The sequence below is a fragment of the Thermobia domestica genome, chromosome 3 (genome assembly GCF_964235325.1).
Source record: "Thermobia domestica chromosome 3, izTheDome1.hap1.1, whole genome shotgun sequence".
Lineage (NCBI taxonomy): Eukaryota > Metazoa > Arthropoda > Insecta > Zygentoma > Lepismatidae > Thermobia > Thermobia domestica.
Genome location: NC_137456.1, coordinates 332,575,075 through 332,597,462, shown reverse-complemented (window position 1 = coordinate 332,597,462; position 22,388 = coordinate 332,575,075). Strand labels below are relative to the sequence as shown.

Genomic DNA, 22,388 nt, shown 5'->3' with positions numbered 1-22,388 from the left:
TTGCGTGTAAGAGAAGCGGCATAATTAGTGCTACAACACATCTATAGGCCCTTTCGCTCCTTTTTCACTACTTATGTATCGCCTGTTACTCATTGCTTAGTATTAACAGTTTCTTATTAACAGTCCAGGCCTTATATATATATATATATATATATATATATATATATATATATATATATATATATATATATATATATATATATGTGTGTGTGTGTGTGTGTGTGTGTGTGTGTGTGAATTTGTCTCGTGTTTCAGTGATCTTTAACTGCATTTAAAATAAAAGCAGGATGTTTGCAGAAATTTCAAAAGACCGGTCAATAACCTAAATTTGAAAAACTGAGTACAGAAGACAAATGTAAAAACTTCCGGCGTGATTGTGTTTTGCCAATTCACGAATTACGAGGTTTTCATTATATGATAAGAACAACTTAATCCACTTCACGGGCTTAAGTTCAAGAATCTGGTGAAATTTTCAATGATCTTGTTAGCAACACTGCCGAATGGACCAGAAAAGTGTGTTGCAAACAGTTCGGTTTGTATGCAGCGAGAGAAAAGTTTGTGCTACATGTTTTGAGGTAGGTATATACTCCAGATTATAATATTTATTTAAAATTGTTTCCGCGTTTCTGCAGAGTTTGTAAATAATGTGAAACGTAGCTATGTTATATCAATCGGTAAATTTAGAAAAAAAATAATTAGGATTTTAAAAATGCTCTTTCGTCAATAATAGGTAGAATTTGAGTGATTATTGATTTTATTCTTGTTTTCATTATGTAATGCAGTATCTGAAATACCACATTGTTTTCTAACTTTAGTATTATATTTCGAAAGTTTTAGTAGAAATTGGAATTATGCGTATGTAGATGATCATGAAGGTAGTTCGTACCTGTTTGCTCGATCACTTGTTAAAATTTCACAATTTCCGTCGGCACGTCTAGTCTGAGATTTAGAAAATCTAGGAGGTGTCTTTCTATCATTGCGAGTGTCAAACCTGGATAGTGTTTTGGAAGCCGAACCTCAAGTGAAATTTTCAGAAGATGATTAACTCCAACCATCGCTCACTTCTAAATAAATGTATATACGTGACGTATTTATGCATGCACGTACATAAATAACCAAGTATTCTCAAATTGTAGGTTTTAAAAAAAAAAGAATAAAACCGCTATCGTTTTCTCTCGATTATAAGAATCTTTGTATCAAGATTTTCGTTTAATTGGAAACACTGAGAAGAGCCTGACTTGAAACGTAACATTTTTTGCCACCGTAATGTGTGGCTTGCGCGCATCTATTTGGTAACGAACTGAAACGCCAGCCATTGCAATCTGGCTCGCACCTGTTTCTTGGAACCATGGCGACGAAAGGAAGTTATGTTGGAGAATTTTAATATTTTAAAGTATGTACGTAGCCTATAATGTTTACTTGAAATTATTTATTTTCCATGCTGTTATAGAGGCAGTAAGTGGTTTAAAATGCATACATGGACAATATATATATTTTAGGAACAAGGTGTCAGCTCTAAAGAATGTATTTTGCTTTTTCTGAGTGGCGATAGGTATGGTGGAGATCATTGATTTTTACCTTTGGTTTTGCTGCTTAATCCGTGAACTTATTCCATAAATGTATTTTTGGTATTTTCTTCTAAAATTTTATTTGCTTTTGAAGCTAAGGTAAACATAGTTTGGATTAAGAATATCCAGGGATTGGTGTTATTCCGTAGGATTATACTATTTTCCCCCGAATTTTTCTTCAAATGTATGTGTCGTGTCGCTTTTAAAGCTAAAACCTGACCGGTTTTTCTTGTGAGTTGTATGAATTATTAGTGCCAGATTGCGACTTTAACTATTTAGAATTCAGTATTTGCGTTGTATATGAATTCGCCTTTCTCGGGTCTAGTTATTTATAACTAATATGTTACTATTACTTTCAGTAATGTGTAGAAAAATAATTGTAAGGTATATTGAATATCTTTGAATACAATTGTAAGGCTAAATTTTTTCAACCCTCTTTTCAGTACTTCGTTCCGCTGCGTATTCGTCACCCAGTACGCTCATAAACATCACGTATTCAGCTGCAGATACAAGCCTTTGAGTAAACAGGAAACACTGAGAGGCAGGGTCATTCTACTGGAAATAATTTTCCTTGCTCCTAGGTTGCAATTTTTGATCATAAGCAGAAGTGAAGTGTGTTGGATTTTTAATAAGCATTCCGGTGGTAAGAGCTGTGAGTTTGCAACTTGCTTTTTATTTCTCACATAAATAGTTAGGTAAAGTCTCGTTTCTCCACCGTGATACATACAGCTTAATGTAGTATTCGAACCGCAATTCAGGTCTCCCACAGAGAAAGGAAGAGCGGTGTCATCTAGGTACAAGGGAGAAATTTGTCACTTAGGTTTTTACGTATAATACGTATGGATGTGTTTATATATTATTCAATATATAATATACCAGTGTTAGGCAGATCCGTAATCAACTTAATTTTCAAGCCAGAAAAGTGATTAGTAAACCTTAAACAAAACTTACGAGTGAAGTTGAAGCAAAATTGAATATTTAATAAAAAGTTATCAAGAAACATATTTCAATAATGTAACGTAAAGATTTCAGTTACGGAACAAATCGTGTTTTTTTTTTTTTTTTTAGCAGATTTTGAATTCAATATTTTATTACTCAAAAGTGCAATACTTGTAAGTAATTTGCATTCCATTTTAATTGACGAGGATGTAAAATTTAAGAAATTTATGCGTTTCTTTTTTTAAATAAATTTTACTTTTTCAAATTATCATTTTAATTGCAAGACTGATAATATGCAGGAAGACTAGAAATTAATGAAACAAAATTTCTGAGGATAACTACTAGCACACACACACACACTCACACGTATTTGTATGTGTCTTTGAGATATCTTCTAAATATATCTTGTAAAAACTTTTTCAAGATATCTTGTAAATATTTTGTATATCTTGTAAAAATCAGAAAAGAATTCTGAACAGTTTGAAAATGTAAAGAAATTTAATTTCTTCTTGGACTTATTATCAAGTTATTGTTACTACTGTTAATTGACGGAAGATGCAATCTGCATTTCAGGGAAAGTTATCTTCAGTTAAATTTCCGAAAAGAACGTTGTCAGACAAATTTGACAGTAATGCAAGAAATCACATATCCTCTGAGGGAAACAAATATATTAAAGCATACGTCAATAAGCTAGAAAATATAAATATTAAATTCAGTTAAGTTCTGAAGTTTCTAATCTTTTGTAAAGTAGACATTAACAGTAGCATGTAAAATGCATGTGCTATAGAAAGACTTTAAATAATTGAAAATAGAGTTAAACTTATCTCATGTCTAGACTTGAACGTGACCTGAAGTATAAAAGTAGTGCTCGTAATAGAAAGTACTGGATAGATTTGAAGCAATATAGATTAACTAATATCTTATTTCGAAACTTGGAAACGATGCCTTGCTTTTTTAGGTGTTAGACCCAAATAGCAAATTACAAGCTATTTTGTTTTATTCCCAGTGTCAAATTCGTCTTCGAAACCCGTTACTTAACTATTTATATGTAAGGTATTGTGTTCAATATAAATAGATTTTTAATTTTTATATTTCCCAAGAATGCCAATACAGTACTTCGTGTTGTGTGTCTTCTGTAAGTGAATTGTCAAGTTTTGTGTCCTCAGTAAAAGCTTTTTTTGTTCTGTTGCTATTATATTTTGTAATCAAATAATGGTGGTAGTTTGTGGTAGTTTTACGACATGTATCATATAATAAAAGTATATGTTAAGTATAAGTTTAATACTAAAAATATATAACCAACTATGTAATAGAAACAATGCTAACCTAATAGCATGCTTGTATTTCTCTGTATTAACAACTTTCAGTATATAAATAAAAGCAATAGTTTTTCATTTCCTCTTATACTAATAACCATTTAACTCCTGAGAAGCTAGTTATTTACTAACTACAATTGAAGATTGATTGGATTAAGGGCTTTTGTAACATTTTTTCGTACTACATAATTATTTTTTTTTCATAAATTGATTTGAAAGATTCTCTAAATATATTCAATACTGGCTTAAAAACGAGACACACAGCATCTCGTTTATAAATTTACAGACATCAATTATGATACGTCAATTCTAAAATAGTAAGTTTTTTAATCATATGTAAAAGTAACTATTAATACTGCCGTATGTACTTATAGGTATGAAACATTTCAAGATAAGTACAGTTACAAAGTATACTGTTGCTTTTGTTGTCATGTTGCTTGATCAAAAACTGTTATAAGCAACATTTTTACACGGTTATTGCATGTTTTAAATATTATGTCCTTCCTTACAAGAAATGGATGTTAACGTTCTTCCTTACGCTCAACGTCACTTTTTTTAAATTAAGTGAACAACTTAAAGATAATAAATATCATAAATGTAGAAAGTGAGCTAGGTAGTGTCTACTTAATCCTATTAAATAAACTAATACCGTTTCCAAACGTTATCTTATAAACCAGAAATTTGAGTGCGCAGTTGATGACGTCATAATTATTGGGCATCCAAATGGATACACTATACGGATGGTGATGAAAACAATTATTAGTCCGTATAATATTCTTTTGTAAATAATACCTAGCTTTCTTTCTGCCTTTTTATATTCTGCGTTATCTTTCAGTTATTCCTTAATTCAAAAAACTGAGGTTGAGATTAAGGAAGAACGTTAACATCAATTTCTTTGAAGGAAAAGAATAACATTTAAACCATTTCAATAGCATGTAATAACCGTGAAAAAATGTGGTATATAACAGGTTTTGGTGCAGATTTATTAAATAGATCTATATATAGATTCATTGCATATATAGGCTACTTCTTTTTCAGTGAACCGACTTTTTGTAAACTTTTTGTGAATTTCAGCCAAACGACTTAGACAACCATTTTTGGGGTTTGGATTTGCATTCCTGCGTACACATCTGCTTTAGGGGGCCTTCCGTGCATAACAACTATTTGTGCAAAAACACTAACCAACTTATGCTAGGTGGGCACTAAAAAGTATGAATCCTATCTAACCGATACAAGGCGAGAGCGCAGCAGTGCATCCCTAGAGAGCACGCGCGACAGCGAAGGTGACTATACATGTAAATGAGGATAGCGTAAATTACTGTGCATGGCACAAATTTACTTACCTTATTTGTTGAATTATGTATTTGTATGTCACTAAAGTCGTTATTGATAATGTTCCGATATGTTTTCATTGCTTACATATTTGTGTTCCAAAGTAACAGCACGTTACTAACGTAAGTTTTACAATTATATTGATCCCTTAACTTTCGCACACTTCTATGGTTGTTCGTCATGAGTTAGTACATTGACTTCCGTTGCTTCATTTCACGTTGTATATTGTGGTTACTAACTACCATATCGATAAATCCATGCATAACAGATTCTACTTACATTAATGTATTTTTACGTGAATACGCATCTCACAGGTAAGAACACATGTTTACATTATTTTCACATTAGTCTATTAAAATATTATTACAATTTTACAAATCTATGAATCCGTACACTAAATATGCACCAAGTTTTTTATTAAGTAACATGAGAACAAAACAGTAACAGGATACTTTATAACTACGATCATCTTGGAATGGTTTATACCTATTAATTGTTATCTCTAAATTAAATTATTCATTGAATTTAAAAAAAGTATGTATGAGTTTAGGGAATGGCCATAAGAGTTAAGCAACATCTGACTTACATGTTGAATTGGAATATATTATCCTTTCTGGTTTCCGTACTATGAATTTCACCCTCGGTCTCTGAATAAAAGAGTAACGTATGTATAAAACGTCAAACCGAAACAAACTTTGTAAACATTACAATTTGCAATTTGAGCTTTTATTCAAATCAACTCTTCCTATCCCGACAAACATATAACACGGCTAAACTAGTTTACCAACTACAAACAGTTCCTCCCTAATGATTCTGTGCATTTTGTTGTTAACGGTTTGTTACATCCATGTTGCAATTATCCAAGATCATCCTTGCTCATCTCAAGAAAACTTCTTTAACTCCCGCGTTTTTCCTCTCGAGCCTCAAATACGTTTATCACGTTTGAAAAGTTCCCTTTCTACCCATTTCTTATAATCTCCTCCCGCTCTTAACTCTGTTCGTTCCTTTGTGTCATCTTGGCTACCGTACTTTTAAGTTCCTATAGCCTCTACCAATTTCTTATCCTCACTTTCCGACCTTAACTCTGATTGGTCTTCAAAACATCTTGGCTACCATATTCTTTAGTTTCGTAGTAGTCAAAAACAACCTTAAGATGTTCTGGGTTGTTTCTGTTATCGGGCATATAGTTCTTCCTCTACTCACCATGATTCAAAATTCTTAATTCCTTCTTTCTCCACCACATCTGCTTCCAAAACTGACTTTTCAGCATATGTAAAATCGTTTTCTCGGACAAGATTGTAGGCACTTCTGTTGAGCCACTTTATGTATTTTCCTTGCTTACCACCTAATTTTTGCTCTTGTTCATTATGTTGATTTTGCTTCTATGTATGTATGAATTTCTGTTTAAGTCTGCTTGTAATTTTTCTTCCTGTTTGCCAACCGATATAAACAGTTGGTTATATCTAGGCTGTCAGCGTCCTTGATTCTTTTATAGGTTCCTCATTGTAAAGATTTTTAAAAATTAGTGACAATTAACATCCTTACCTGACTTTCTAAACTGTTGCTTCTCTCTTCTTCTTCTTCTTCTTCTTCAATTGTTGCCTTCTACTCTTTGGGCAAGTTCATTGGTATTATTCTTTGCTTCTTACAGTTACTTCTGATTCCTTCAGAATATTGAACCTTTTTTTTATTCTGCATTATCAAACGCTTTCTTCAAGACCACAAATCCCATCCAATTTTATTTTCGAACTCAAATTCTTCCTTTCATCAATCGCCTTAATGTAAGTATTGTTTCCTGCATTCCGCAAAATCAAACTGGTACTTTTTCATCCTCTAATACTTCTCTACCTTAACTTTCAGTCTGCTATAGATTTTTTAATAAAAGATTTTGAAACATACATGAGCAAGCTTATCATTCTGTAATTTTCACAATTCTCAACATTTGATGTTTAACGCACTTCCACTATCTTGCTCGTCTGGAGTCTGAGAGAATTTTTTCTTCTTTATAAATGTTGTTAATTAATTTATACAGCCTGTCCTGAAGTTTGTTTCTCACATTTGGTATGGTTTGTGCTGATATGTTATCTATGCCTGAGCCTTTCGCATATTTCAGGTCTTGTAGTACGTGTCGAGCTCGGATTCATTTGAATCTCCTCTTGTTTATCTTACTTTCTCTATGCTATCCACGTCCACAGTAGCTCAGTGGTAGAGTATTCACCTCTGGTAAAAGAGGTTCTTGGTTCGATCCTAGGCCTGTGAGTTTGTGGTGGAGAACATCATGTTCGTGGGTTTTCTCAAGATTCTCCTATTGCTACCTCTTACATTCTCATCCCACGAATTCCTTCATAATCATTTACTTTAATAAATTATCTGTCTTCTTTACCCTACAGGACATAGTCATGGAATGTAAAAAATCTCAGTTCATTTATCTATGCTTTCCAGTTCTCTTTGACTCTTTGATGCTTCCTTAGAGCCTTTCTAAGTATTTCCTCAAAACTTTCATTTACCATCAGTTTGAATTATACTCTTCTTTGTATGTTGGTGTACAGTATTGTATTTGGCCGTCGTAATTTGAAGTTTCTCTTATTTCCTCCCTCGCCATAGAAGTTGTTAGTAATACGGTGTCAATGATAGGAATATTTGTGTGTCACCGTTAGCAGAAGACAAATAGCAATAGATACAATATGCTACTTAACATATATTTTTTCATATACGATACATAGGCAAATGAACATCCTTTTCCAGTAGAATAAATAGTATCTATCATTACATCTCGTTGCATTCTATTATCAAACGCTTTCTCCAAGTCCGTATTCTTAGTGAATGGCGTATTTTTAGCATTACAAAAATGTTTTTTCTCAATTTTCTCAAAAATCACACATCAGAATTTACACTCAAACAGGGTGTGAATTACCGGGGGATGAGGGGGATTTTCCCCCTCAATCACATTTTGTCCCCCCAAAGAAATCAACTGAAGTATCTCCACCAGGGATGCTCGCTTCCCCCCCCCCAAACCATGCTTAATATAACGCCAAATTTCACTGACTTTTGTAATTTCTTGTAAGTTTAATGTGCTAGCCGTATTTTGAAATGAGCGATGTAAATTATTTGGTCATTTCTAATTTCCCCATTATTTTCACCGTCGCTTTCTTTATCTATACTATTATGACTACAGTTGTTACTTGCAACAGTATCCTCATACCCTTCATTTCGTCGTCGTTCGTGAATTTGAATGTACTAATTGCGCGTAACAAAGTAGCATATGGATTTATTAATGCTCTTAGCAGTTGGCCAACAAGTAAACAAATATCTTCTTCCATCATACTCGGGTATGTCATATCCATCCTCTACATTTGTATCGATTATCATCTTGTTTTAATCTTTGTTATATTTCATTTTAGTTTGCAAGTTTGCATGATATTTGTAATATCCAATAAATAGAACAAGTCGACTTAATAGAACATAAGCGGATTATTATTGCCTGAACATCACTTCCTTTTACAGTTTACGAAAATGAACTTTTGAAACTGTACTGAAAATCTGAGTTTCTCATGTAGCCTCGCTGCTGAGCGAGACGTTAAACTCAAAATCAAAATATGAGTTATACAATCTCTCGTGGCTATATGTTAACGTAATGCTTACGATGCGTCCATAGTGAGCATACACGTTAGTGACGGTGAGCAAGCGCATAAGATTTGTTTCAGCATTTGCTAATACGACTGATTCTCCGTGTCTGTATAAGCACTTCAACTGGAACGGGCTTTTTAAAGTTAACCCTTCACTTTCCACATTTCTTTTCGCTGTACAGTTTGCTGTCGACGCCAATAATGCTGTCTGGAAAACCTCAATGTAATATTTATACTTCATTTGATAACGTAGAACACAGTGAATCAAATCAGCTGTAACCTAACGTAAAGTAATTATAAGTGTTGTTTCCTTAGCTCCGTCATGGAATCGATATTTGAAAAAAATATAAAAAAAATGGAGAGCGCAGCATTGGTGAGAAGTGGAAGGAAAGCCTGAAATTTGAATTGACAGTATTTTTAATATTTGGCTTTCGATTTGTCCTTGATACCAGAAATCGGGACCACCAAAAATCCACTTCTCGTATGATAGGCTAATACGTAGATTTTTAAAAAAGTCAGTCCGGTTTAACTTTAGTACTTTTCTTAACACTGAAGCAGGTTTTGTATCGCAAGGCTGTGTGTAATAACGCAGAGTGGAAGATTTCAATATGAGCGGAAAAAATAACACATGCTTGTGATCATGGCTATCACGCGGGCCGAAATGTTACGTACATAAACGCTAGAGAGCTACGAGCACAAGAGCGACTACAACATTTAAACACGTTGTGAAAGGTTAGGTGTGGTGTGTGCATGTCAAACAATATATACATAATGTCGGTATATTTATTGAATTAATAAATCCCTTATTTGTTACAGATGTCATAACATATTTATATGTGTGTGGGAAGGGGTGAGGCATTATTGTCACATTTTGAATTATTGCACCTTCAAACTCTACGTCAAGTTGGCCTAATTTTATGCCTCCTAATATAAATTGTCTAATTCGCACACTCCACTCAAACATCTCATTTTGTTTAGTTTCACATGATCTACCGATTGATATACAAGGACCATCATTTATTGTGTCCACCCATGGTAACGGAGAAACCAAAAGGGAGAAAGCGAAACTTTGCACGAAGCAACTATATAGAAGGGGACATCTTTGCACGTATTAAACAGAAATAAACAACAAACGGTGTTGGTAACCCAACGTCAGATTATTACATATTTCAAATCAACATGTCAAATAAAAACTTAAAATACCACATGTATTATTCAGTGTTGCAAACTAAGGATATCACAAACATCCAAAGTTTGTGGAAGGCTCTATCACACAAATGGCACAACGGAAATAGACAGGATAATGCTCATCGAAAGTACCTTAGTGTTGGATACCATGATCATAATACGACTTGTTTCGAATAAATATGAAATAAGTAACAAGGCTTGAAAGTTTATTTTTTTCGAAGTTTTATTTCAAAAGAATGAGATTTGTATGCATATTAGATGATATCTAGTTATTGCTATGGTTTGCAATTGGCAAATGAATCATTTTCCTTTTTACAGCACTTCAATATCTAAAACAGTTCCGAAGATCTGAAAATGTTGAAGTTTGCAACATACTGATTGATTGTTTCATAGTAAACTTCTACTTTTAGTGACAAAAATATTTCTCCTAAGAGTATATGCGCCAGTAACTGAACAACAAATCAGCTTAATTTAGAAACTCGTGACTTTGTTTATGGCCATTTGGAAGTAAACAGGAACCCAGTCTTTGTGTATCTACTTGCTTCCCGCCAACACTCGACTCAACTAGCAAATGCTCCCACGTATTACAAAGTGCAGTACTTAGCGTTCTTCCTTCTCCATCTTTGATACAGAATTTATCTGAACTCAAAGTATCGCACAAAATTTGAACGTCTCGTACCATCATATTTGAAAATCTCTCTTTCTTTCATTCTAGGTACACATTTTTAATTATTTTACAAGAAAAAATCCGAGCAGCAACTTTTATGTCTTTAATTTGAGAGATTTCAACATATGAACATCTCATTACAATACTTGGAACCCACTCGTACCAAGATGAATGGTCCATCCTGTACATATATATCCAGGCGCGGATCCAAGGGAGGGTCTATAGGGGCTGTAGCCCCCTTGACGCTCAGGTATACACTGGATAAAAAGGGCTTCAATCCTGCTTTACACACTGCATAAAGCGGCAATCAGTAGTTTAGCCCATCCCTTCATCATATCCTGGATCCGCCACTATATATATATATATATATATATATATATATATAATGTTCAGTTGCTTTTAAATTTACTTTTTGATAAAATAGTCCTGTAGAGGTTCTTTTTGTTTTAAATTTAACATCCCACTATTCTCTGTGGCTAATGGAGACATCTTATTGTAATAATTGCAATTAGTCCATGTGCCAGACAAGTTTTCCGTACAAAATGGAGGGACCCGACCAAACGTTCCACAGTTACTCAGTGGCCTATCGTGAATACAAAAGCAGGTGATAGACATCTAAGTAAGGTAGCTATTTAAGATGGTGGCCGTTCAAAATGGCACCCGGCGGGAAATATTCAAAGGCATATACCACTGCTTTCCTTCGTCCGATTTCAACTATTTTTTTTCTCTTTAAAATAAAGTCCAAACATAAAGCTTTAATTTTAATTATTATCACTTTTGATGTATATTTGATATTTTTTTTGAGAAATGTTTGAGTTATCCAATTTTTAATGTGATTATTTTGTTACGTTTGCGTTTTACACAATATGGCTACTTAAACTGAAAAATATCCCCAAATAAAAAACAAAGCCAATAATCTGAGCTTTAATTAAAAGAAAAAAGATAATCGAAATCCAACATCATTTAGCCGAAATATAAAACCGTAAAATTAGTTATGTGCGGGAAAGTAAGCTACGAGCGATTACTTCAAGTTTTCAATATTTGAGTTATTTTTCTTTCTTTATTTATTTATTTTATCTTGCTGAGAAGTCTGTTTATTTCAATCAAAATATCTTTATTGCCTATTTTAATCAAAATACAAAGCTATAAAATTATTGCTTTTGATATTATTGTGCTAGATCAAGCTATTTTTTGTAAGGCTGCGGAAATACTGTAGACAAATGAACATGAAGATTAGGGTATCATATTAATGTTAGGGACTTTCTTACCGTATCCAACTTCTTATCAATAAATTTAAGAGTAGGAATCCCGGGTTCGATTGCCGGCGGGAGCGGATGTGGTTCGGATTCCACGTTAATCAGTAGGTCCACGTCTCATATAGCCTCGCTGCTGAACGGGACGTTAAACTCAAACTCAATCAATCAATTTAAGACTATTTGGTAGCAGTGGTTCAAGAGATTTCGCTATTGAGTCAGGTGTTATAGCTAAGGACTCCATAGAAAAACTGCTGGAGGGAAATTATTACAATTGTGCAATTCGCATCTATAAACTGATGTTTTGGGTCGATGCGTAAGTTCGTGCGGTTTTCTTGTGGGTTGGCAGCAATGCGGCGTGAATCGATTGTTTATCGTTATTCCGTTGTTTTACCGTAGTTTGGAGTTTATGTGTTGTGAAACACAGGTTTTCTTGATTGTGAACGTATTATTCAGGGGTGGATCCAGGACGGACTTCTGTAATACTGCTGCCTAGAGCTACTTGTAAAAGCTCCAAACTCTGGGATGGGTTTTATTTATATATAAAACAAGAAAGTTCTCTCTTCTTGGGGGAGACGATTGCCCCGATCGCCCCCCCTTCCTTGATTCGTCCCTGGTATTATTGCACCGTATATATTTCAGACAAACTAATATGGAATGTTAAGTTGAGAAAAGTGATCATTTCTGTCACATTTTATTCTTCGGGTTTAACCGAGAATCCAATGCAGCAGAAGCTGCGAGAACAATTTGTGCTGTGTACGTGAATGAAGCACTTGCTAAAAGCACAGCACAGAAATGGTTTTCCCGCTTTCGAGCAGGACGGTTTGACTTGCCTGATAATCCACGTTCTGGAAGACCTTCAGGGTTTTGAATGTGATGTATGCAATGTATTGTTACTCTCGTAGAATATGTTAATGTTATGTTTATGTTGTATTTGTATTTGAATTAACAGAACAGCAGAATTAAAATAAAATATAAGAACTGCACGAACTTATGCATCGACCCAATATAAAGCATGTATGCGTGTCGTTTGGTTTGCATTTTAACAATGGATAATTAAAAGTTTCTTAGATTTCGGCCAGAGGGATATAAATAATAGTTTGATCAAATTGCGTCTTAATCCTTGTCATACCCTTCAATTGTCCAGAAAACATTTGAATATTTCAACAAATACTTATCTATTCTTCGTAGTGAAAATGGAGAGTTATCATCTTTTGGATGAATTACGTAGATATGGTTGAGATTCTGTTGGAATTTCTCAGAGCAAACAGAGAAAGTGATTGGTTCCTCTATCTTTACTGCATTGAAATGATGATCCCTCAGTGTTTTGTATTCGACAGAATCATTTATGCTAAATATTTGTTAATTCATTACACAGAATTGACTAAACTACAATAGAAGAGTCCAGCTGTCTACGACGCTCACTGTCTTAAAGGTGGCTTCGCTATACAACTTACGAATCAGAATGCTTTCTGTAGGGTTCATGTCGACCAAGTTATTGAGAAGACTGTTAATAACGATACACAAACATCAGGGGCACCCGTCGCTTCAGCCTTAACACATAGCCCGTTCCTGCTATGTTTTTTTTTTCAAGTCGGTGGGATTTGCGATATTTTTCGATTTTTATTTAAAAAAAAATAGTGTAACAATTTTAGAGCAATGAAATAATTATTTTCTTGAAATATGAACTTAGTACTACAGAATACATTATCAACCTGTTTCCTCCTTTTTATGTACCTTTTTATATATACATATTTTTTTATAAATGTACTACCATGAGCAAAATAAATGACGCGTCTCTTTATTTTGAAATTTTTTGAAAATATCTCTGTTTTCTTTATATGTTCGAAATTTCCGAAGGTTTCCCCAGCAGGACAGGTTAATAACAAACCCGTTTTTAATATTTGTGTTAGATATTAGCTTAAAATAAATAAATTAGAAGCAAAAAACATTAAATCGACAGAAATCTCGAGAATTACCAACTCTGCTAAAGTGGGAAATTTTCAAGAACGCGAGGGAATTCTGCAATTCAACACGAAGCAGCGACATCTATGTCACTGAGAGAAATGTGGACAAAATCTACAAACGAAACTTTTAACGAAATATTTCTAATATGTCTTATTTCGTGCATTATCTGCAAACTCCAAATATATGAATATATGCCAAGTATTAACGTAAATATAGAGCAAAAAGTGGAAATTGTCTATGGAAAAGGACGAATTGGTAGCGCGACCGTAATGAAAAATCGTCTTTACCGTAGAACAGGGTCAGTTTACGTAAGGAAACAAATAGCTCAGTTAGTTAAAGCAACTAGTCTGTATGCCGAAGGTAGCGGGTTCGAATCCAGATGGAAGTGACGTTGTCATTTTTATTATTATGGTTATTTTATTTATTTTTTTATGTGGGAAAGAATCAAATTGTAACATATGTGTAAAATTCATGACGATACCAAAAACAGAAAAAAATGTCGTTGTCGCACTTGCATTAGCATCCGTAATTTTGTTTGCAAACAGTTTAGTAATTATTTCCCCTGTGCTCACTGCTCACTATACGTAATGCTCGCTGGCGCGTTGTTTCCCAGTAAATGTTAATCCTAATTTGGAGAATGTTATAAAGTTTCACAATATTTCTCACTAGATAGTCTTCTATCTACTTGTTTGGATATTTTGATAACAGATTTCCCTATTAAATGTTTAATTTTCCCTAGATGTTTAATTACGGAAAAGTTTTACAATGTATTTGTATTAAATTGAAATTGTTTTGAATTTACCACATGAGATAAGTAGCTCGAAGGAGGAAAACTCAAGTAATTGATATTCTACGTAAAAGCTTCCTATTGTAGAATGACGATACTTCTTGCCATCAGCACATAATCTTCACGTTAGAGAGTCAGACAGAAAAAAATTCTGGTTTTTCCTCCCTATGACCACCCATCTTAAACCTCTACATTCCATTGTTCGTCTCACAAAATTTTGGTGCTCCAAAACCATTCATATAATAATAATAATAATAATAATAATAATAATAATAATAATAATAATAATAATAATAATCCTGAATATGCCATCCTTACATAATGTAAGGATATCTTAGTTTCTTAGTTTAAATCTTAGATATCTTAGTCTAAAGTGCTTTCTTTAGTAATTATTTGAACAACCATGTAGGAGGGAGTACGGCGTTTTATTTTGCCCCTCTCATTTCAGTACCCTTCCAACTGAAAGTAATTTATCATAAGCAGGGTAGACAAAATGAATAAGAAATATATTTACAGCATCCTCTCCCCTTTCATGATTGGAATATCACGTCACATTTTTTTATTCTACCAAAGATGGCCCTGTGCGGTTAGGGGTAGGTAACTAAAGAAATACCTAATATATAGCGCCCCTTGATTGTAATATTACCGCTTCTTTATTTGTACGAGGGAGCCCCAACAAGGTGATAAAAATAATAGGAAAAATGTCTATTGAATCCAGTGGCGGATCCAGCACAAACTTCTGGGAGGGGGGTAGTGAAAGATTCTTTTGATGATGTGAAGCTGTCACAAATTACCACTTAACTAAACTAAACCTAATAGTGGGGTGAACTGGAACCCAGTCAATTTAAATTGATGTAAAAGTTTAATTTTTGGCTTCATATTAAAGTTTTGGTTTCAAATGAGAATTTCAGTCCCAGTGGTCAAGGATCAAATCTCGTGGGGCTCTTCAGTGTAGGCTAATACGGGCCCCTTATGAGAAAAGGCAAAAATATTAAAATGTTTCTAACGTTCGAATTTTTCGTCTATTTTAAAGAATTGTTGGGCTTCGTATTAAAGTGTTGGTTCCAAATGGCAATTTCAGTCCGATGGAGAATGATCAAATCCTGGAGTCGGGGGGGCTCATCAGTATAGTGTGCTACGGCTCCATTATGGAAAAAGGCAAAAATATGAAAATGCTTATAACTTTCGAATTTTTCGTCTATTTTAAAGAAATTATTGGCTTGATATTAAAGTCTTGGCTTCAAATGACAATTTCAGTGCTTGTGGACAATTATCAAATCTCGGAGAGCTCTTTGGTGTAGGGGTTTCGGCTTCTTTATGGGACAAGATTCACGTAATTGATATTGCAAAATTGTTTTGTATACATTAGTGTAAACTTGCACCATTTGGTTAATTTTACCTCTTATATTTTGCAGATTTCAAATTCCAAGCATAGTTACTTCTCAAAGCTAAAAGGCACTTACTAGTTTCATTAAAAGGAAATGTCTTTTATGAAAAGTTGTCATGGAGTAGACGAACGAACAGGCACCCAAACATTGGTTGAGTCGGACGGTTGAAACTCGTTAAGCTCACTTCAATTATTATTATTATTATTATTATTATTATTATTATATTATTATTAATAATAATAATAATAGAGCATTCATGGGGTCCGTGGCTCGACTCCACTTCGCGCCAAGTGAAATTTGAGGTAGACAAATACCGTGTGCATGGGTATGGGTTTTCTTGGAATTTTCCATTTTCCTCCCACTTTCTTCATTTCATCATTTCATTCATCATCATTCTCCCTTAGCGTAGGTGCATAATCGTGCAACGTTAAACTAGATATTCCATTTAATTTTAATTTCAATAATAATAATAAACAATTAATTCAACTGAAAGAACTGTAATTTATGTTGACGGCAATTATCATAAATATGCAACCATTATAAAAACAATGCTTTGAGTAGAAAGATAATCCTTCCCAAGTGTTAACGAATGCGCACGAGATAAGACATGTCTCGAGAAAGAGACGAGACGCGCTTTGTGACATCCAAAAGAAGATGTAACAAATGTTTTGGACACGAGATAGCTTTTAAAATGTCTCGTCTTGTCTGGAATGTCTCGAAAACAAAAGTCTAAGTTTTAAAATTATTTTTAAAGATCTATTCTCTCAAAAGTAGCTCTCTGCCTTAAAATTAATAACGGCATTTGTGATTTTTTTAAAAAAAATAAACAATGTCTAAAGTTAATAGTTAACTTTTCGAAAAGAAGCTTCATTAAGGGTGAACCTGAAAGATGTCCACAAACTTCGGGAGATGATTCGTGACATCAAAAGGAGACAAATGGTCCTCTTGCAGTTTTCGAGTTCAGCTTCGTTCTCGAGATACAGGGTTGCCAACTGGTCGTGTTTGAGAAACTCACTGGAAATAAATTCAACTCCAAGAATACTACAGGTCAATTGACTTATACCATGCTGCAAGGTTAAATATTTGTTTATGAAGTGTGTACAAAATTTGCCAGTGTCCTTTCTGAGAACATCGTCGAGAAAAAGTCACCTCCAAGAATAAACTACCCCTCGTAAATTTTTCTAAGAGAAATATCTGATACTGCAATATAGGGTTGTTAATTAAATATTGATTAATGAAAAATAAACAAAATTGTTAAAACCATTTTGGAGAAAATATCTTTTTTCGATTTTCGGCTGTTAGTAAGCCACACTTATTTTAGGCGGTAGGAAAAAATGGGAAAATCTCCTGTAGGAATACTATGTAAACCCTAAGTTTAAAATTTGGTGTAGATACGTTGAACAGTATGGCCTCTAGGCGAGTACACAGAAAAGTGTACCGAATAGACGGACCGGAAGGACGGGTATCGAAAAATCACATTTCCGGTATGTAGACGCCATGAAGTATGTAAATCCGTTGAAATCTGAATTTGATATACTATTTTCACAATCACCATATTTTCTTCTCTCTTTTGTCGCTCGAAAAAGAAAAGCCTGAGTTTACCACAAAAAGCTAGGGTGTTTACCAAAAAATATTCAATTACAGGGCCACCGCACTAAACTTTTTCAATTCAATTTCTTAACTGTGTTAGGCCGCAGTTGTTACTGAAGTGTGTATTTGGATAATACGAAAAAGAAAATATCGTATTATTCAAATACATCGAATGTCAGATTATCGAATAAAAAACTTCGATTGAAGAAAATCCACACTACAAAACTAACTCACACTTTGAGCACATTTTCGTTAGACATATAATAGAGCAATTAATGCAATAATTGTTTATTAAATATGAAAAAATCAAATGAGTCATTTTCGAGAAAGTCGTTCAAAAAGAACACGTCAGAAGTAACCTACCTCTTGTGAATTGTTTCGAACAATGAGTTAAGATATACTTTTGCTTATTAATGAAATATTTATTTGCGAAATTTGAACAAAATCGCCTGTAGTTCGAGAAAATTGTTGGGAAAAACCTTGACCCCCTAAATAATCTATCCGTCGCAATTGTTTTTCATAGAAATGACTTATACTAAAATATAGGGTTATTAATGAAATATTTATTTATGAATTATCAATAAAATTGTCCACGTAAGTTTTGAGAAAATCGTGAGGGAAAAATAACTCCCCGAATAAACTATCTCTTGAGGATTCTTTCAGGGCAAGCGAGTTATTCCATATTATTAGGTTTTTAATGAAATATTTATTTCTGAGTACGAACAAAATTGCTTGATTCATTTTAGAGAAAACCGTGGAGGAAAAACACCCCCAAGAGTAAACTGCCCCTCGTATATTTTTTTCAGGACAAACGAGTTTTGCCATATTGTTCGGTTATTAACGAAATATGTATTTTTGAAATACGAATAAACTCTTTTGAGTCATTTTTGAGAAAATCACCCAGACAACACACTCCACCAAGAATAAACTACCCCTCGCATTTTTTTAGGACAAACGAGTTATTTATGCCATATTGTTAAGTTATTAATGAAATATTTATTTATGAAATATGAACGAAAACACTTGAGTCCATTTTGAGAAAATCACTGAGAAAAACTCACCCCTAAGTATAAACTACCCCTTGTAGATTTTTCTCAGATAAATGCCTTATACCACAAAATAGGGTTGCTAATTAAATATTGATTTATAAAAAAGAAAGAAAACAAGATCGTTAGAGCCAGTTATTAGAAAATATATTTTTTCTATTTTCATCGTACAGGAAACTACCCTTGTTTTGGGAGTAGGAGGGAAATAAAAAAACTATAGGAAATACTATGAAAATCTTAAACTAAAATTTGGAGCAGATAAGTTGAACGGTTGGCCTCTAGGCGAGTGCACAGAAAAGTGTAGCGAACGGACGGACGAACAGATGGACATGTATCAAAAAATAACTTTTTCGGTATTAGGGGCTATAATACGTGTAAATTCGTTGAAATCTCAAATTTGATTTTTTTTCGATCACCATACTTTCTTCTCTCATTTGTCACTTCAAAGTAAAAGGAACTCAGAACTACAGATAAGAGACACCTACTTTTACACATAGACATTTATTGATTTAAAACTGTTTTAGTTTGTCATTTCACTTCCAATTGAAAGGTTTTACCACGACTAACGGCATACCAATGACGAGACGGAAGTTTTGAGGAAGTAAATGCATTCAGAAGTCTAGACTACATTACGCCTATCAGCCTGTTTTTACTTCTGCAATTATTGTTGACAGTTGTAATTTCGTCCAAACGCTACATGAAATAATTCTTGGTTGACGTCATTGTGTTACTATTTTAGTATTGTTCTCTTCAGACTTGGTTGAAGTTTTGTCTTAACGGTTATACGTTTTTCTTTCTTATTTCATCGTTACACATAAGAATAAAATGTTCTGGTGAGTGGATAAAATCGAACCTACGAACATTGAGTTTTCATTCTTCCAACACATTATCAATGGACCAAGCATTGTCTTCACGTTAACGCACGGTTACAGGGTTTATTACGATTTAAATAAAATGGCTGGCTGTTAGAGTTTCCTGCCCAAATATTTCGATAAAAAATTTTCATTGCTTCGTAGATACGTAGAGCAATGTTTAGATACACATTTTAGGATAGTGGACTTCTTCCTTTTTTTAAAAAAAAATATAGTGCTAAACTGTGGTCTCCAGTTCCTGTTCTGTGTTCTGGTAACATTGAGTGTGTTTGTCGTTGTCGAAAATTGAGTGCTAGGTGTAGAAGTGTGTGATGAAATAGATATTTTTTTACGTTTATCAGATGTTTAAACATGATATATGTGACTGTTTCACAAAATGTACTAAATCAGTATGGGATAACATTGTTTCAGAACCACTGTTTTTGTTAATTTAACATGCAAAATTTACATCTATATTTCAAACTTTGAAAAATGTGTGTAGTATGAAAGTGAAATAGTGTATCTGTCTTGTATATGTTATGCATAATGTAAACAGATGTATGCATAATATATAATGTATGTATAATATATACTGGTGTAAACTACCTTCTAATATAAATAAAATTTTAGTGTATATAATAATTTCATGCCAGATAAAAGCTAGATAAGTTTTGATAAAATGTTTCATATGTAGTTCTCAATAATAGGCTTGCTGTTCGGGGTGAAGTTTCAAGGTTCACCATTGACTAGCAGTTTTTGCTATTAATATACCTTCTAACAATATTGGCAGTGGACAAAAGTTAGCCCGTGTTGAATCTTTTTGCTCCTAATTTAATTATTTTACTTTATTATTTAACGAATATATTGAAAATTGTCAGCAGGCACGTATACAGTAATTTATTTCGGAAGGGGCCCGACTTCAATATTAGGATAAATTATAATAAAATTTTAAAAGATAATCCCAAAAATTAGGCTAAATTTACAGAAAAGTTGGGATTTCAGAGGGGGTCCGGACCCCCTGTACCCACCCCTAAATGCGTCCTTGTTTGTCAGTAACGTTTCCTTATTTTGAAACCCTCAAAAACTTCGGATATATAAAAGAAAACGAGTTGTTTTCGATAAAAATAACACTTTAAGGAGATGCGACAGTTTTATTGCACATGGTGGTATCCCACGTTCACAAGGGCAAGAATTCCTTCGATTCGGTTCTCTGTCATTGTGCTCTATCGAAAGGTTAGGTTTGTAAAATATTACTCTTACAAACAAGCGTGATTGGCAGATAGGAATACTGAACAGAACTCCACAGAAATGCATGCTGAATTTACGTTTATAGCTACTCTTTGGTGATTTGGCCTCAAGGTCAATCGAGTGGTAATTCAGTTCCGTCTCTGTTCTTGAGCCATGTTCGTATTACTTCGAACAGTTTTGCTAATGAAAAGCATGCCTCGTAATATAACAGACTTCTTTCGCGTAAGAAATCGAAACTCAGTTGGTCACAGCAACTTTTGTTACCTAACCATAACGGCCTAGGGTCGTCTTCAGTAGAATAAAAAATGTTACGTGATATTCCATTCACGAAGGAGGAAAGGTTACTTTAAATATATTTCTTATTCATTTTGTCTACTCTGCTTGTCAGAAATTATATACTTTCTGTTGGGACGGTGCTGAAAAGAGAGGGGGTGAAATAAAACTTCGTGCCCCCTCATACATTTTAAATTTTGTTACATGGTTGCTCAAATTATTACTAAAGAAAGCACTTTAAACCAAGATATCTAAAGGTACATTATGTAAGGGTGGCATATTCAGGAATAATAATAATAATAATAATAATAATAATAATAATAATAATAATAATAATAATAATAATAATAATAATAATAATAATAAATGTCTTTGGAGAGCCGAAATTATGTGACACGAATCATTACATGTAGAGCTTTAAGATGAGTGGTCATAGGAGAGGAAAAAACAGGGTTTTTCTCTGTCTGACCAACGTAAAGATTATGGGCCTTATGCAGAGTCGTTATGACGCGTGATTTGAGCAATACTAAAGAGTTCTCCTAACATATGTTTCCTGCAGTAGTCAGGCCTTTAGTATGCCGCTAATCATACGTCAAAACGACTCTGCATAAGGCGGTATGTGTTGAAGTTAAGAAGTATAATAATTCTACAATAGGTTGCGTTTACGTAGAATATCAGTTACTTCAGTTCTCCTCCTTCGGGCTACTTACCTCATGTGGTAAATTCAAAACAATTTCAATTTAAGACAAATACATTGTAAAACTTTTCTGTAATTAAATATATATAGGGGAAATTAAACATTTAATAGGGAAATCTGTTATCAAAGTGTCCAAAAAAGTAGATAGAAGACTATCAAGCGAGAAACATTGTGAAACTATAAAATTCTCCAAATTAGAATTAACATTTACTGGAAAACATTCGTTATGCACCAGTGAGCATGTAGTGAGTAGTGTGCACAGGGGAAATTATTACGAAACTGTTTACAAACAAAAATTAGAGACACTAATGCAAGTGCGAGAACGGCATTTTTTTTTTTTTTGGTATCGTCATGAGTTTTACACATATGTTACAATTTGATTTTTTCCCACATAAAAAATAAATAAAATAACCACAGTAATAAAAATTACAACGGCACTTCCACGGGGTTCGAACCCAATACCTTCGACATACAGACTAGTTGCTTTAACTAACTGAGCTACTTTTTTTTTTACGTGAACTGACCCTGTTCTACGGTAAAGACGATTTTTCATTACGATTGTGCTAAGAATTCGTCTTTTTCCATAGGTAATTTCCACTATTTGCTCTATCTATACGTTAATACTTAGCATAGATTCATATATTTGGTGTT

The 22,388-nt window shown here is 33.6% G+C and overlaps 1 long non-coding RNA gene across 2 annotated transcripts in view; it reads left to right on the top strand.

Moving 5' to 3' along the window:
• Positions 1 to 328: 328 nt before the first annotated feature.
• Positions 329 to 22,388, top strand: part of LOC145681966 (uncharacterized) — a 32,441-nt gene continuing 10,381 nt past the window's right edge. The window contains exons 1-2 of one of the 2 annotated variants that reach the window (XR_014130879.1): positions 329 to 575; positions 2,012 to 2,220. This is a non-coding gene — a long non-coding RNA (uncharacterized LOC145681966). Of the gene's footprint in view, positions 576 to 1,355; positions 1,394 to 2,011; positions 2,221 to 22,388 lie in introns of those variants that run through there. The other variant, XR_014130878.1, reaches the window with a different exon arrangement.